General features: G+C 41.2%; 1 protein-coding gene across 2 annotated transcripts in view; it reads left to right on the forward strand.

Annotated features, from left to right (window-relative positions):
• TRIL (TLR4 interactor with leucine rich repeats) overlaps positions 1–15,056 on the forward strand; it is a 99,855-nt gene that overhangs the window by 11,985 nt on the left and 72,814 nt on the right. The window contains exon 2 of one of the 2 annotated variants that reach the window (XR_004351463.1): positions 4,378–4,483. The gene's annotated coding sequence lies outside the window, so the exon portion shown is untranslated. Of the gene's footprint in view, positions 1–4,377; positions 4,757–15,056 lie in introns of those variants that run through there. The other variant, XM_032643355.1, reaches the window with a different exon arrangement.

Raw genomic sequence — 15,056 nt, forward strand, 5'->3', positions numbered from 1 at the left:
CCCCTATTTCATTTTGGATATTGGAAATTTGTGTCTTCTCCTTTTCGGTTTGGCTAAAGGTTTGTCAATTTTATTGATCTTTACAAAGAGTCAGCTTTTGATGTCATTGACTATTGTTTTCCAGTTTTATTGATTTATGCTCTTATCGTCATCATCATTCTCAACTTTCTCCTTGCTTTGGATCTCTTCTTTTTCTAGTTGCTTAATGTAAAAACTTTAGATCATTGTGACCTTTTTTGTTCTACTAATATAGTCATTTAGTACTATAAAGGCTATCCGTTTCCCCACAAATTTTGTTATGTTGTATTTCAATTTTGATTCAACTGAAAATATTCTCTGATTTCCATTATGGTTTCTCCTGAGAAGTGTGTTTAATTTCCAAATATTTGGAGATCTTCCAGATATCATTCTGTTGTTGATTTCTAGTTTGATTCCTTTGTGGTCAGAGATTTCAATTCTTTTACACTTGTCGAAATTTGTTTTATGGCCCAGAATATTTTCTATATTGATAAACGTTCCATGTGCACATGAAAAGAATACATATTCTGCTATTTTCTGTAAAGTATCTAATAAATGTAAAGTAAATACGGCTGGTTGATAGTATTGTTCAGCTCTTCTATTTCGTTGCTGATTTCTTTTGTCTATCTGCTCTATTACTGAGAAGGAAATGTTGAAGTCTCCAATATAATGTGGATTTGTCTGTTCCTTTCAGTTATCTCAATTGTTTTTGTGTATTTTGAAGCTCTATTTTGGATTGTTTTTTCTTATTATCTAACAAACCCTTTGCATTATGTAATGTCTCTCTTTATCCTTGCTAAAAATATAGCCAGTTCAGTTTTCTTTGGGGGAAATTATATATATGTTTATATAAAATAATATATGTACTTATGTATAACATTATATGTTTTATAATACATACATATATTCTTATTTAAAAAAATCATTTCTGGTACTCTATAATTATGAGAGTAAGTCCTAGTTTCCTTCTACCTGAAGAACTTCCTTTAACATTTCTTGTAGTTCTGTTGGCAATGAATTATCTTGTCTTTTGTTTTCAGAAAATGTCTTTATTTTCTGAGATATTTCTTTGGGGGTGTAGAGATTTCTTCATTGACATTTTTTTCTTTCAGTACTTTAGAAATGTTTCTCTGTTGTCTTCTAGCTTGCTTAGCTTTTGGCAAGGGGTCTGCTCTAATTACATTGGTTTCTCTATATAATGTCTGTCTTTGTTCTAGCTGCATTCAAGATTTTTCTCTTTAAGTTGTCTTTCAGCAGTGTGCTTGTGATGTGTCCATGTGTTTTAAACATTGTTCAAACTGCTTAGGTCTCTTTGAGCTTTTTGCATCTGTGGTTGTCTTTCAATAGTTTTAGGAAATTCTTAGCCATTTGAAATAGTTTTTCAAATATTTCTTCTGCTCTGGTTTCCTTCTCCCTTTCACCTGGAAATCTAATTACGTGTATGTTAGACCACTTGTTATTGTGCTATGTACCTCTTGGATATTCTGTACTCCTTTTTCTTTTACACGTTTAAAATCTTTGTAATTCAGTTTAGGTAATCTCTATTGACCTATCCTTAAGTTTACTAGTCTTTTTCCAACTGGCTCTAGTCTGCTAATTAGCCCTTCAAGGAATTACTCATCCCTGATACCTTTTTTTCCCCCTAGCATTTTCTTTGGTTTCTTTTTTTTTTAATAAATGCTTTTTAAATTTAATTAATTAATGTATGTATGTATGTATGTATTTTTGTCTGCACTGGGTCTTCATTGCTGCACACGAGCTTTCTCTAGTTGCGGCGAGCGGGGCTACTCTTCACTGTGGTGTGCAGACTTCTCATTGTGGTGGCTTCTCTTGTTGCGGAGCACGGGCTCTAGGGCATGCGGGCTTCAGTAGTTGTGGCACATGGGCCTAGTTGCTCCATGGCATGTGGGATCTTCCTGGACCAGGGCTCGAACCCATGTCTCCTGCATTGGCAGGCGGATTCTTAACCACTGCGCCACCAGGGAAGCCCTGGTTTCTTTCTAAAAATGTTCCTCTCTGTTGAAATTCCGTATCTGTTCATTTGTGTCATGTAACTTTCCACTAGATCTTTTAATATGTTAATTCTTAGTTGTAGTAAAGTCTCTGTCTAATAAACATCTAGGCATCTGAGTATAGTTTTATTGATTGCTTTATATTTAAACAGTAGGCTGTTTTATCATGCTTTTTTCTTCTGAGCTTTATAAGTCTTATAAATGAATGCTAGACACCATGTCAGAAGAATATGCAAGATGAAGACAAATAGTATTTATGCCCAGAAGTGGATACAACTCTTCTTCTGTTAGGCTATACCAGTGAAGAATTGAATCAGCTAAGTCAGTACTTGAGCTGAGTTTGGATTTTCTCGTTGCTATTCGTGTACCACAGACTTCAAATGTATTCAGTCATATACAGATTTATTTGTCAAACAGCATGTTTAACCTTGATTTTTTAAATTGTTTATTTTCAGAAGCACTTATTATGTGTAGTAAATAAGAAATTTCCTTGATTTGACAGACTGTGTTTTTGGAGATTTTATGCACCTGGATGTTTTTAAGTTAAGTTTGTGTAATAATTTATGTTAATATAATGCAAATTAGCACCCAGGAATATGTTTTATTTTTACTTAACTCTTAACCCCCCAACATTATATAAAACATGGAGACTCCTTTCTAAATAAGATTAATGTGAGATTTCTTTTGAAATGAACAGCTCTATGAATTGGATTACATGCAGGTAGCATCGGAAAGAGTTCAAGTGAAGGAGAGTGAAGAGTTGTGTACTTTTTAAAGCCCTATGTTTGTGGCTTTCAGTGTCAACTTGAGAACATCATCAATCATGGTATCATGAATTCTCAATTAGACATTTTACTATATACTTCATTTGCTTAGGAAGAAGCCCTGTCTTGTAAAAGCCAATGCCTTTCTATTGTTCACATTGAACTCTAAACAAATACTTTAACCTGAAACCAAACTGACAGAGGAGGAACACAAAGAATTATATACAGTAGGATTCTTGTTTAGTGGAATAATCCACAGATGCCCCACTCCTGGCAAGGATTGTGCAAACCTGATACTGTGTAATAATCACCAGATCTCAAAATTTTAGATAGAAAAAAAATAGCTCATTGTCACAGAGAAAATAAAAAAACTTAGTTTTAATATTGCCTATTATTAACTGACAACGTGGGATATCTTACAGAAGGGAGATGCTCTATTTGAGATTTTTATCTTTGTTTTTTTTTACGTTGCCAAAACTTTATTTATTTAGTAAATTTTCACAATATTTTTCTTCCAAAGTGCTACACAGTAACAGCAACTAGGCAAGATGCAAAAGGCACTAAGTCTTCCGTCTTCAGTTATTTTCACTGAGCTCTTTTCTAAGAGCTAACTCCAGTATCTAGCAGCTGTCTGGTTTAAGATGCAATGCACTCTCCGTTTTTTGCCTTCCAGACTCTCCTGTCTAAATCTTTTTTTTTTTTTTTTGACATCTTTATTGGAGTATAATCGCTTTACAATGGTGTGTTAGTTTCTGCTTTATAACAAAGTGAATCAGCTATACATATACATATATCCCCGTATCCCCTCCCTCTTGCGTCTCCCTCCCACCCTCCCTATCCCACCCCTCTAGGTGGTCACAAAGCACCAAGCTGATCTCCCTGTGCTATGTGGTTTTATATCTGTATTATTTCCTGTATGTAAAGATTTAAAGTGAGTGTTGCCTAAAGTGAGTATGTAAGACTCAAGTATTGACTATTTGGGGACAGAGGGCATTTAGTTTTGTTTCAGGCACTATTTTAAGAGCTTTCCCTACACTGATTCATTCAGTCCTCACAGTAACTCTCTGAGGTAGGTACCATTACTATCCTCACATTAGAGATGAAGAGATGGAGGCACAGAGAAGTTATACATTCAGACCAAGATCCCTGAGTGGGGAGGTGTTTGAGTCTTGATTGGAAGCCAGGCTGGCTCGAGTCCTAGCTGTCAATCCTGACACTCTGGGGCCTTGCATGCACACAGGACAACTGATAAAACATCAGGGGATTGTTCTCAAGGTTCACTGCAAACATTTCTTTTTTTCCGTAATACAACACTTTAAAAATCATCTGTAAGTAGTTTGGCCTTTATTTATGCCTGTTTTTCTTAATCTGTACTATACGTCAAGGACAATACCCAGAGTTACATTATTCATCTGTAAATATTTAATGAGAGACATGTAGTCCATCTCACAGCCACAAACGCTTCCTTCTGTCTTGACTTGGATGGGTCACTGTCTTATGCTGTGAGGTTAGTTCTTTCCACTGGTTTGTGAGCTCCCTTAGGACAAAAATCCCATCTTGCATTTCTCTTTGTGTCTCCACAGAGCCTGGCGAGCTTAAAGTAGAGTTCCTGGATACCTGCTTATTAATGAGTGCTGCAAGGCAGCTATTCAACCTTTCCCACTGAGACACACATGCCAGACTGTTCACGTAAGTCATATACACTCGGTGTATCAGGGCAAGTCATTTAATAGCTGTAATTCCATCCAAATGTCCATTTATATAGCAATGGTTGAAAACTGATGGGTGCTCTAAGATGGTATATTTGACTCAGGGTACCATATGATTCTACTTTTTCTACCTTTAATAAAGGAACATAGTTCTCAAACAGTGAACATTTGGGAAATTTAACATACATTTCTTCCCTTTGTGTACTATGTACAGATTTCATGTTGCTTAGAATAAATCTGGAATTGTGTCTTATTTATGTTGGTATTCCTATCATCTAATATGGTGCATTTCACACAGTAGTTTCTCAATAAAAGCCGGTGGATTTTTTTTTTTTTTTTTTTTTTAATTTTAAGCATTAGTCCTATTAGAAGAGAGTTAGACTAGGAGGAGTTTTCCATCGAAGATCTTTTGGATCTACTGAAGCCTGAGTTTTTGCTTTCTAGGATGTGGAACAGAATATTTTTGTCAACACACTGATGTTATTTTCCACCTAGTCCCCGTTTTCTGGTAACTTCTTCCCCCACAAAATCATGACTAAGACTTTTTTAAAAAATCCAAAGCAAAACAATCATTATGAATTTCTTTGTGCACCAGAAAGACACAATAAGACAAGTGTTTTTGTGAGATAAGGGACATTTCAGCGATATGGTGAAGCATGAATTGTCGTATAGGCAACCAGTCTCACCAGGTAAATGATTATCTGCAGTTCCCAGAGCGAGCAGCTTCCATGGCTGATGGAGCTGCTGACCTTGGCATATTTATCATCATTACCCCAGGGGACAGAAACCAGTATCTGTATTCTTGTGAATACACATCCATAAAAGGAGACACAAGCTAGTGGAAAAGAATTTGTGTGTATAGGTGGTGTGTGTGTGTGTGTGTGTGTTGATAAGAGAGAGGGGGGTGGGGAGCTAGAGATGGTTTCTTGCATTTTCTTTCCTCTTTTAACTTTTTTCTATTTTTACTGAAAAGAGAGGATGACATCAGTCTCTCATCTGCAAGCTCAGATTTATAATAGCTACTCCAGTTTGCAAGAGTTCTAGGGGCATAGTTTTCCCTTATAAGGGAGCTGAATAAGTCTGCAAAACATGGATAATCTGTGTTATCATCTCTCAGGCTATGATAGCCATCTGATGAGGGGAGGCCGGGGTGAGGGATGTGACCTTGGATGGTGTTGGTGCTGTCTCCCCCCAGCCCCCTACACCAGCATGGTACTAACTGCTTCCTGGCCTGGAGTTTAGAGGCAAACTTTGGGACCTGAGTTCACAGACACCACCAAGCCTGTTCCATGAAGGTGTTGTGGAGAAGGGGGTGTGGGTAGCAGGGCGCTAGGTGCTCAGGTCACAGTGGTCCTGGAACAAGGCTGAGGAGGTAAAAGAGGCTTTATTTCCGTAACAAAGGGGTTGCCATGTGTTTTGGTTTGCTGGGGCTGCTGTAACAAAGTACCATGGACTGGCTGGCGTAAACAACAGAGATGTCTTTTCTCATAGTTCTGGAGACTGTAAGTCCAAGATCAGGGTGTCAGCAGGGTTGATTCCTTCTGAGGGCTGTGGGGAAAATCAGCTCCACACCTATCTCCTAGCTGCTCGTGGTTTTCGGGCAATCTTGGGTTTTCCTTGGCTTGTAGATGCATCAGCCCGATCTCTGACTTAATCCTTGTGTGACATTCTGCCTGTGTCTAAATTTCCCCCTTTTATGAGGACACCAGTCATACTGAAGTAAAAGCCTACCCTACTTCCATATGACCTCATCTTAACAGTAATGACAACTGTGACGACCCAATTTCCAGATGACGTCTCGTTCTAAGGTACTGGGGGTTAGGAGTTCAACATCTGAATTTTGGGGTCAAGGGGGAGACACAACTCAGCCCCTAACAGAATTCAACGTGTTGATGGTTGATTTAGTTGGGAGTATTTTTCTTGATTATTACTTAAAGGATATAGGGAAGGGGCATGGAAACAGGGGAGGAAATGGTGGAGCAGTTGCTTTTCTTCTTCTGACAAAAAATCAGGACTTGGGAGACTGCAGCCTGTGGGGAGAAGTAGTAGGATTCCCTAATTGTGCGTCAGGTAGTCATGTTTTTGAGGACACAGGCGGTATCTGAGTTGAAATATGATCTGTGGGTCAGAGCACCTAAGTCCCCGTAGCTTTTGCAAACTCCCAGTGGTGTGTATTTCAGCCACCCAGACAAAATTACCCAAAATCTTTGCCTGATGCCTTCATAAATTTGGTGATGCTCACCTGAGGGGCCTTTCTCCTTTCCTGGGCTCTCAAATATAGTGGGAACTATTCGAGAAGGATCAGGTCCATCAAAACAGTCCTATCCTTTCAGCCACTTATTTTCCTAGTAGTACAGTGTTTTCAAGATAAGTGATCTATTTCCTTAACAAATGCCAAGGTAGAATGATGTTTCACTAAGACTGGGCGCCGGATGCTTTGTGAGATATCTTGTATGCATTATGTCCGTACTCAGAGAAGCCAATAATATGATTATTCCCATTTTCCAGATGAAGGAATCAAGCCTTAGAGTTCAGTGGCTTGCCCGGGGGCTTATAGGCATCAAGTAGCAGTTGATTTCTGTCTGTATTCATTGCACTCCGCCTCCGTGCTGCCCTAAGGTTTTTTGTTGTTGTTGTTGTTTGTTTTTAATAAATGTATTTATTTATTTATTTATTTTTGGCTGCGTTGGTGTTCGTTGCTGCACGCAGGCTTTTTCTAGTTGCGGTGCATGGGCTTCTCATTGCGGTGGCTTCTCTTGCGGCAGAGCACAGGCTCTAAGGCTCTAGGGCGCCCAGGCTTCAGTAGTTGTGGCACATGGGCTCAGTAGCTGTGGCACACGGGCTTAGTTGCTCCATGACATGTGGGATCTTCCTGGACCAGGGTTCGAACCCATGTCCCCTGCATTCGCAGGTGGGTTCTTAACCACTGCGCCACCAGGGAAGTCCTGCCCTAAGTTTTTGAAGGTAAATCTTTGAAAGACGTGGATTTTTAAAAAACAAATCTTAAATATCACACTAAGATAAGAATTCTTTTTTTTTTTTTTTTTTTGTCCTATGAGCATCCTGTGTAAAATGAGGAGACTGGATTTATTTAGATGATCACCATGTGTCCATGTAGCCCTAAAATGCATCTAAAGTTATGATTTTTATTTTCCTGTTTTGGATGTAAAAAGGAGAGGATGTAGGCTGTCGATCTGCTTTTTTTTTTAAGATGGAATTTCAACATCTCCTTGTGGAATTTCCTGGTTCTCAACCAAGTATGTTGATCCCGCCTCTCAGAGCTCGTCTATTTTGGACTGCAGTGGGATAATAACCTGGTTATTTGGGGGGTCTGGTCTTTGGAGCCTCCTATTTTTCCTTTCTTCTGCTCCTACTTCTCCCGCAGATGTTCAGAGCTGACTATGTGCAGCCTCCCTGGCACCCAGCAGTAACCAGTCTCCCTGGCCAGGGAAACATGCCCGCCTTTCTATGCTGAGATCAGCTCCCACTCTGGGCACATCTCCTGTGGGTCAGCCAACAGGCTTTGACTGATTTAGTTCAGGAAGACTCGCTTGTTTGTGGATATGGTAATGACGCCAGTAAAATTCAATTACTGGATCCCAGAGGACTGTAGCAAGCGATAATAAATTAGGAAACATGAGTTTTGGAGTATCTGAACTGAAATTATAATGGGGCTATTGAAAAACAAACAAACAAAAATTCTAAGCATTCATTTAATAATAGATGCTGCTGCTTCCCCCACCAAAAATTAGTTCGTCAACTAACCCTTTGTTCTTGTCACAAGGAATATGCCTGAGACACAGCCAAGAACATTTTGTCTTAATTACTTGGTATTATTGTCACCCCCCCAGAGCACACCTGGCTTGGGGGGTAATTGGTACACAGGGAGGAAGCAGCCGCCTGGAGGGGCCTCCCAAGGCCACGGCACTAATCCATGCCGGGCTCACAGATGCTCACTGCCCATGGCCTTGGGTTTCAGGTTGCCATCCTGGGCTGAGGTTTGAATGGAGGTTGTAACCTCAGAAGGTCCGGCTAGCACTTAACCACTGACATCCATCAAGAATGTCAAGGCTCGCATTGTCTCATTAATTTGAACCAGCTTTCCTGCCCTCAGATCCTTTTTCATTCTTATCCTTTCCACTCTGTCTTTCTTCCTTTGTGAGCAGTTTATAGCCTCCCGTGTTTGTGCCTTCCGCCTGTGAGTTGTGGCCTGGAAGGCCAACTCCTGGGGAAGAGGCACCTTTTCCCCCCTCCATGCCATAAGTGGAACTTGCAGAATTGACCGATGTTTCTGCTCCAATATGAATTTCAAGCGCGTGAAGTGAGAAAAAACATTGCAGGCAGTCTGGATATCTCTGTTTCGCAGATAATCTTTAAGTTAAAATGGTTTGTCATTGCTATCTTCCTTCACTTTATTTCCTTTCTCATCCAGATGCCAACATCCTAGTGTACAACACAGAACTGATGAACAGAGGAGATATGAAAAAGAGGGCAAAGGTGCTAGAAGAAATTTCTGACTTGGCAGCACACCATTTTCACCTGCAGTAAATGTCTTTTGAGGTATCTACTGAGACCAAGCCCCTTTCTTGGAGAGTTGCTCCTGACCTCCCATAGCACAGGAAGGACTGTGCATGTGGATCATGCTTAGTTTACGAGACCCCACAAGGCTGGTCGACTCATGGCCCAAGCTGGGCACAGTAGACTCTTGCTCCAGGAACCGGAAAGTGGGCTGGTTGGTTGGTTGGGCCGGAGCTTGGAGAAGGCAGAGCTCTGGAGTTTGGGGGCACCATTTTCAGCCATGTGTCCGGAGAGGTAGAAAGCGAGGGGGTGGGGGAATTCTGCCGTGAATCAGAGACGGTGAGGGAAGCAGATACCAGAGACTGCCCATCCCTGGAGAGCCAGGCGAGGCACTTCCTTGATTCGGAGTGACTGTCCACTTCCTATTTTCAGACCCTTGTGAAGCCTGATTGCCCTTCATTGGGAACCCTTAGGGTCTCCCAGTAAAGTCTCCCTTTTTACTTTGGTTGCTCTCAGTAGGTTAGTGTGTGTGTGTGTGTGTGTGTGTGTGTGTGTGTGTGTAAACTACAACATTACCATCTAACATTTCCTTGGGCTTGGATGGCATCTGAGAACAGTGTCATGGTTGGTTATCTATCATGAGACTTGGAATACGTAGGCCCCATTACATATGTGTCGAAAGGATGGTTAGAATAGCCCCGGCATCGAGGGTGGTCTTACTGTAGAAGGGGAAACCTTCTATAAAGGATGACCCTCCATTTCCCTTTTGGTCTCCGCCCAGATCTCGCATGTGTCCTCTCTATAAGACCTTGTGCCAGGTGCTGCCTCTTTTTTAAAAAACATTTTTAATTTAAAAAACATTTTTATTGAAGTCTAGTTGATTTACAATGTTGTATTAATTTCTGCTGTACAGCAAAGTGATTCAGATATATATATATATATATTTAATATTCTTTTACATTGTGGTTTATCTCAGGATATTGAATATAGTCCCTGTGCTATATAGTAGGACCTTGTTGTTTATGGATGTTACCTCTTAAGCTTCAAATCTTCATTACCTCTTCATCTCATTTGCTTCTTGGCCAATGCCTGCGACATGTCCCTCTTCTCAGCACCATGAAGGATTTTTTTCTAAGATGTGCAGACATGATACAAATTTTTTTTTTGATACAAATTTAATGTATTATTTTATCAGGGGTGAGAGAACCAGCATTTTGTGACACACTATCTTAGGGCTTGTCTCAGTTAGGGGGCAATCTTAGGGCTTGTCTCAATTAGGGGGCAGTTCTTTCCATCATTAAGAGACCAGAAGCTTCAGGACATCCGGAGACAAAAGGCAGCCAAAGGATTTTACTATCTTTTTATTTCCCATGAAATAAGTGCTAAGCAGTGTTCATATTTTACCCACACTGCTTCTTGGCCTCTGTCAAAGGAGGGATTTCCTCCAGTGCCCCAGCTGTGCTGGGGCCTGCACTGGGGTGGCCGGTGGGGAAGGAGGACACAGAGAGGGTTCTGCTCCTGCCACAGCTGTGCTTGTGCAAGCGACCTTCCCTCAGGGCAGAAGCCTGTGGACATGTCCAGTCTGACTCTCTTGTCATTTGGCACGATGAAGGGCAGCTGTCTCTCTATTGTCTACCAGAAAATGAACGAGTAAGCCAATCTCTAAATAAAGGGACACTTGAAGAAGAGATTATACCCCCTATTTTCTTGGTGTTAAGTTATCTTCTGGAAAAAAGGCATGCGTCTTTGTGTAACGTGTTTAAAGAAGTATGGTCACAGTTTATTAACCTCACGTTCTCCTTAGAAGGAGAAATCAGAATACAAGGTGTTTGTGCCAATTATAACACATGGCATTTTTGTAGGTACTTCATTTAAATGTTACTATGGTAAGGCCCTATTACTACTAATTTTCTAAGAAGTTAAGTCAGTGCTTAAAAGGTCACATAGCTGGTAAGTAAAAAAATCTGGTAAGAAAAGGCCACACAGCTGGAGTGTGGCCCCAAGTTTGCCTGACTCTTAAAACTATACTAGTTCCACTGCACTCTCACGCCATATTTCCCGAATTTGTCTGCTAAGACTTCTCAGCGTGAGGGCTTGTTGAAAATCCCATCCTGATATACATGTATGTATAACTGATTCACCTTGATGTACAGCAGAAAGTAACAACATTGTAAATCAACTATACTCCAATAAAAATTTTAAAAAATCCAATCCTGGGACCCACTACAGATCGAATAAATCAGAATCTTCTAGGAAGAATCTTCTAGGTATAGGAATTCATCCCAGGTGAAGCTTATCAGGAAAGTTAGATAAATGCTGCTGTCATGCCTTAAATGCTTTTTTTTTCCTTTTGAACCCAGTAATTCTTGACAAGGTGTGTGCTACAAAAGTCTTTTTGATAAGCCTTTTATCTTGGAATAATTTTAGATTTACATAGAAGTTGCAAAGGTAATACAGAGAGGTCCCATATACGTTCTCTAACCTATTTCCCTCTGATGTTATGATCTTACACAACCATGATACATCTGTCAAAACTAAGAAACTAACACTGATCAGTTATTATGAACTGTACGAGGCTACTACTTACCCTGGACACAATAACAGAGAAGGAAAGGGAAAGACAGGACAGCCTGTATTTCCTTTTTCTTTCCTTAATTCTCAGTAAGCAAAAGGCAGAGAGCATTGGTAGAAAGCCTGTGATCAAGAAGCGATTTGAGTTCATTTTGTGCAACATTTCCGCCATTCTGGTAAGAACGAAACACATATGCATGCATGAGCTATGAAACGGAAGCTGTGTAATTTTGATGGATTCATGTATGAGTTAAATGCACCTCTATTTGCCTTTAAAACTAGCATTGCATTGTGTGAAGAGGAACAGTGAAATTCACATGAACACTTTAAATTTTAAAGTTTTCTTTACTTAGCGTGGCATTAAAGAGCAAGTTAATAATACCATAACAAGTTGAGGTAGAGACTAGAGAAGAACGAAAAAAAATTATACTTTAGTTCAACTGCACTTTTTCCCTGCCTTTTGGACAAAGGGCCCCGTATTTTCCCTTTGCACTGGGTCCAACAAAATATGTAGCCGGTCCTGTTGCCCCCTAGTCAAGAGCCATTGCCTTAACTTAATGAAGTCACCAGTGGTGGTGGTGGTGGTGGTAACCAGGCAGATGTGTGGAAAGATGTCAGGGACAGAGAACTTTCTGCCATCCTACGCGATTACAGCCATGGAGGGGGCTTATATTAACCAGCCCTGCCTGCCCAGATGGCTACAGGCCTCTCAGGGTGATTCCTACGCTCTGAGCACTCCTGTATATATGGCCCAGGGGCAGGAGGATTCCTGCTGCATCTTCTCAGTGGCCAAGTGCTTTTTGATGCAGAAAGTGTAACAGCAAATGCCACATCAGGAAGCAGTTAGACCTTTGACCTGCCCCAGACATGTGGCTTTTGTGTGGACCACTCGCTATTATACTGCATCATTATTTCTGTGCTCCAGTGGGCGGTTTTTCTTGTTTAGCTTGAATATTAAATCAAAGAAGTATCGTCTGCCTCTACCAAACCTGCTAACTCATTCACCAGGGAATGAGGTGTTTGTGTGAAGAGGCAGCACAGTGGGTTCGGGACATCAGCTCTAATTTATATCTGAAAACAAGTTAGCCTAATGGAGCAGAACTGTACAGCAGCCTGCCGCAGCAAACAAAACGTGGCTCTGGTGGTGAACAGACACAGTGGCATTCTCCTCTCCTTGGAAATTTTCATTGCAATGTGCCTCTTAGGATAGGGTGTTCCTTTCAAAATAAGCAAGATTTCCAGCTGGTGGTGTGGGTGCATCCTTCCCCAGGGACTGAGGCCATGCTGTGTGACGTGGAGAGATGCTGACCACAGGCAGGAAGAGTAACCCTTCGTGTGCTAGGGTGGCTGCTGGCAGCCCTGGGTGTGGACTGGCCCTTCTTGTCTTGGTGAGAGCTGTGTCCCTGGTGGTAAGACATGTGACCAAGGATCGGGCAAGGTTAGTAGGTGGCCAACTCAAACATGCCCCATAGCCCTCCCCTCTGTGAGAATCAGAACAGGGGTCATCGGAACCTCCATCCTCCCTCCTCCTTCCCAGCCAGTGTCACACGGGTCCTACCAACTCGGAGTTCTTCTCTGTATGTCCTTGCACTGCACCCCCCTTCCCCAACTCCTTCTAATTTATACCCTTAGAGTGTCTTTTCTGGAATTGTTTCCCAATTGGTCTCCCAGCCTCCTTCTACCTACCTGCTGTATAGAACTATGAAAATGGTCCTTTACAGACTGAAATTTGATGGCTTGGATCCTTGGATTAAAATCCATTGTTTCCATAGCTGTGAGGACAAAGGTTTCCCTCTTAGTATGCGAGGTCCTAAAAGCTCTTTCCAGAATGTTTTTCCCCCAGCTACCAGCAAAGCTCATTCCTCTCTTCCTTCAGAACACGTTTCAAATATTCAAACTGAAACCAAACACCCTTGACACTCCTTATCTGTCTCCCCACCCCTCATTCCGCCCCCGCCCCCCGCCACTGGTGTGTTTCGATACCGCACAGCACTTGTCAGTTTGCTGGTTGATAGACTCTTATCTTCATTTGCCTCCTTTATGGTCTCTTTCCTCACCTGCGCCAAGATAATTTCTGCCAAGTTGGGTATTTTTCTCTAACTTATTCGCTGCTGTATCCCATCCCTGGCACACTGCCTGGTACACAGTAAGAACTCAATAGTTATGTGCTGAGTGAATTATCATATAGATCTGAGCCTCACCTACTTCTCTAGCTGTGTCCCCTGGCACCTCCCTAAAACACCCTGCGCTCCAGCCGTGTAAGATCCGTGAAGATCTGTATCACGCTTCCATAAATTTGTTCATGCGTTTCCTTCCCCCTGCAGTACCCTGTCTCCCCTTTTTACACATGCCACTCTCTTCTTCATCCCTCTGCATTCCCCTGGGGCCTCAACAACCCCATCGTGCCTTCCATAGTGCGCACTCAGCACTGGACCACGCTAAATGGGGCCTGGTTAGTCAGCATCCTCTCCCAGAGATGCTGAGCAACCCAGGACTAGATGGTGCCATTTGGGTCTTTCTCCCCACCTTGATGTTTCAGATGTTTGATGAATAAAAACACAAATGTGATGCCCAAAGACAGACAACAAGTTAATGGTAAGGACCAGAGTAGTGCCCAGGTATGCTGGTCTTCCATCCATGGTACTTTATTTCCATCAGAGAACTCCTTTGAGAAGACATTCTGCCAACTTCCTGAAACCCACAATGTAGTTTCTGCACTTTACATCCTCCTTTACCAGCTTCCTGGTACCCAGCCTCTATTTTTTCTCTGAAAAACACGTTTTTCTTCATTTGTCATTCTCCTAATTCCCTACATTAATAACAATATCACCTGATTAATCAATTTTCACGAAGTGCCTGTTAAAGCACAGAGATTTTAGGCATGAAGGTTTTGTTGAAATTTGTTTCAGATGTTTTGAAGTTACTCAAACCAAAGGAATATATCCTGGGCACATTGGCAAGTGTTTTTGGTGTCTGTTCCATGAATACGTTTTATTTTTCACGATGAATTTCAAACACACATAAAAGTAGTAGGGATAGTACAATAGTAGGAATAGTACAAGCCTCAAAGATTCATTACTCAGATAAACAATTATCAATGATTTGCAACATTTCCTTTTTCTTTTTTATTCTTTGTTGAATTACTTTAAAGCTTATCCCAGACATCACATCGTCTTATCCTACTTCAAAATGCCTCTTTTTAAAAAGAAAAACATAAACACAGTATCTTTATCACCCTTTACAAAATTAAGAATAATTCCTTGGAAGTATAATACAATTTTCACGGAGGTGTTTGAGGTGCAGCTTCTCTGCATCTCTCTAATTGTGTAACAGAACAGAAATAACCCACACTAAGGAGGGATAGGGGTATCCATTTTACCTCCTCACACATTTTAGTTGGAAGTTTGAAACGGCCCATACTTTTTTCCCGGATGGATGGGCCTTCCTTGGGGCTTTCTTACTAA

Source organism: Phocoena sinus, chromosome 9 (genome assembly GCF_008692025.1).
Source record: "Phocoena sinus isolate mPhoSin1 chromosome 9, mPhoSin1.pri, whole genome shotgun sequence".
NCBI classification, from domain to species: Eukaryota; Metazoa; Chordata; class Mammalia; order Artiodactyla; family Phocoenidae; genus Phocoena; species Phocoena sinus.